The sequence below is a fragment of the Babylonia areolata genome, chromosome 3 (genome assembly GCF_041734735.1).
Source record: "Babylonia areolata isolate BAREFJ2019XMU chromosome 3, ASM4173473v1, whole genome shotgun sequence".
Taxonomy (NCBI): Eukaryota; Metazoa; Mollusca; class Gastropoda; order Neogastropoda; family Buccinidae; genus Babylonia; species Babylonia areolata.
Genome location: NC_134878.1, coordinates 46,870,252 through 46,872,751, shown reverse-complemented (window position 1 = coordinate 46,872,751; position 2,500 = coordinate 46,870,252). Strand labels below are relative to the sequence as shown.

Sequence of the window (2,500 nt, the reverse complement as noted above, 5' to 3'; positions counted from 1 at the left end):
AAACAATCTTGTTAACAGGTTGGTCAAGAACTTGTTTTTGGAAACAGATGGTCTCACGAAATATTCTTTTTTTACAGGTTGGTCAAAAATAAATGGGGGAGGAGGGAGAGGGTCACGACACAATCGTGTTTGTAGGTCGGTCAATAACTTATTTTGGAGGGTCTCGCGAAACAATCTTGTTTTTAGGTTGGCCAATAACTTATTTTGGAGGGTCTCGCGAAACAATCTAGATTTCAGGTTGGTCAATAACTTATTTTGGATGGTCTCGCGAAACAATCTTGTTTTTAGGTTGGTCAATAACTTATTTTGGAGGGTCTCGCGAAACAATCTTGTTTTTAGGTTGGTCAATAAGTTATTTTGGAAATGGGGGGAGAGGGGGGTGGCTTGGGAGGTGGGGTGGGGGGGGTCTCACAAAGCAATCATATATTGGCTGGCTGGTCAAGAACTTATCTTAGAAAAGGGAGTCTCACGAAACGATCACAGGTTTGTCAAGCGGACATCCCTTGTTGCTTCCCCCCCCCCCCTTTACCTTCACCCTTTAGCGCCCACCCCCCTCACTCCCCGGCCCCCTCCCCCTGTCGCCCAGGGCTCCACAACCCTCCGTCCCTACCCATCTGTGGGTGAAAGGAAAGTGTGACGTCTCTAAGGGTGAGTATCCCACCCACTGTGACAGGACACAAGACGTTTATAGTTTCTCAGTAACCAGGGATGGGTCAGGTGCGTTTAACCCCACCCCACCCCCCCCACACCCCCAAAAAAATAAATAAATAAATAAATAAATAAATAAATAAATAAAGACATGCTCGCACTTCTCTTATTCCCCCCCCCCCCCCCATGCCCCCCCTCCTCCCCCACGCCCCATCTCCTGCCCCCCAGGTTCATTGGTGAGGCTGAAGAAAGATTTGTGGGTGAGTGTTTCATGGTCATGAGATAGATTTTGTTTTGTACCATTTAAAGGAATGGTTTGCAAGAAACACAGAAAAGTGATGTTGACGTTTTCCGTGTTTTTCCCTCTCTGGTCAGATTACCCGGAAAGTGTGTGTATGTCTGTGAGGTTTGCATACTTTTTTTTCTTTTTCTTTTTTCAACCCTCCACCTTTTTGGGGGGTTAGGTTACACGCAGAAACACAGAATGGAAAGATACAATCGGAAAAAAAAAGTAGTTTTGGATATACTTTCGGTTTAAACAAATTTCTTTTTTTTTCTTTTTTTTTTTTTTTTCTTTTTTTGACTGAATGAAGTTTGTATAAACTGACAGACATGTTCAGGGTTACTTTTCCCCCTCCATTGTCAGCAATGGATCATGGGTCTGGCTATAAGTGAGTGTATTTATTACAACAACGTTATCATATATTGCGACATGCAATTCGCAAAGAAATACCCGCCCATAAAAAAATCTTTTACTGACGAACAGTGTTTTCTAGAAATATTGCACTGTATTGCCGCATTGCACCAGAATTAAGTATTTGTGGACAATGAAGATATGACCATAACCGTATTGTCAAAACACAAACCTTCGTGTTTTTCGTTCACTGTAAAATGCCAGGAATCTTTAAAAGAGAAAAAAAAAAAAACACTATCATTTATAAGATTATTACACATACACACACACACACACACACACACGCACGCACGCACGCACGCACGCACGCACGCACACACACACACACATACACACACACACACACACACACACACACACACACACACACACACACACCACACATATGTAGAAGTCACCGTAACTATCAATGAATATTCAACGTTTTTACAAGAAAATTACAGAAAATAGGACAATACAGTTTCTCCTAATCTAAAAGCCCTATATAAATCATACGAGATTAAGAGAGAGAGAGAGGGTGGGGCGAGGGGGGGGGGGGGGACGATACAAAATTTTATTTTATCATAGAGTTCGTAGTTAAACAGAAAGTATCTAAATTCTGATAGACTGCTTCTCAGTCTAGTCTTGCATTGGTATTTACTATGACAATAAAACACAAACTGATAGGCATTGTTCCTCTATTGTATTGATGGCCAAATTCGTTGTACACACATGTAGAATCAATAAAGTGAAACCAATACTACAAAGGTTCCTAGAAGACCTCAAACAAGCATATGAAATAGACAATTATGTTTCAAGAATAAATACGCCACAACAAATTTGTTCAGAAATGGGCACCATACGTAAGCATAATACAGGGTCTCAAGCTTTTAACTCACTCAGTACGGCCAGTCCTCTCTTCTCCTCTACACAGACCCCTCGGATGTCCAGTGGGTGTCTAAATGATCCAAACTTTAGCTTCCGTCATCAGAATTGTGGTTTTCTTTGTCAACATTCACTTCTTCGGTGTAAGAGCCTTCCGCTTGTAATATTTTAATAATAATAATAATAATGGATACTTATATAGCACACTATCCAGAAATCTGCTCTAGGTGCTTTACAAAAACGCTTTTGATAACATAAAACATTATATCTATGTTACATACACACACCAAAATG

The 2,500-nt window shown here is 40.9% G+C and overlaps 1 protein-coding gene across 1 annotated transcript in view; it reads left to right on the top strand.

The window, feature by feature from the left end:
- Nucleotides 1–2,500, top strand: part of LOC143280025 (uncharacterized) — a 24,969-nt gene that overhangs the window by 984 nt on the left and 21,485 nt on the right. The gene's annotated exons all lie outside the window — the stretch shown is intronic.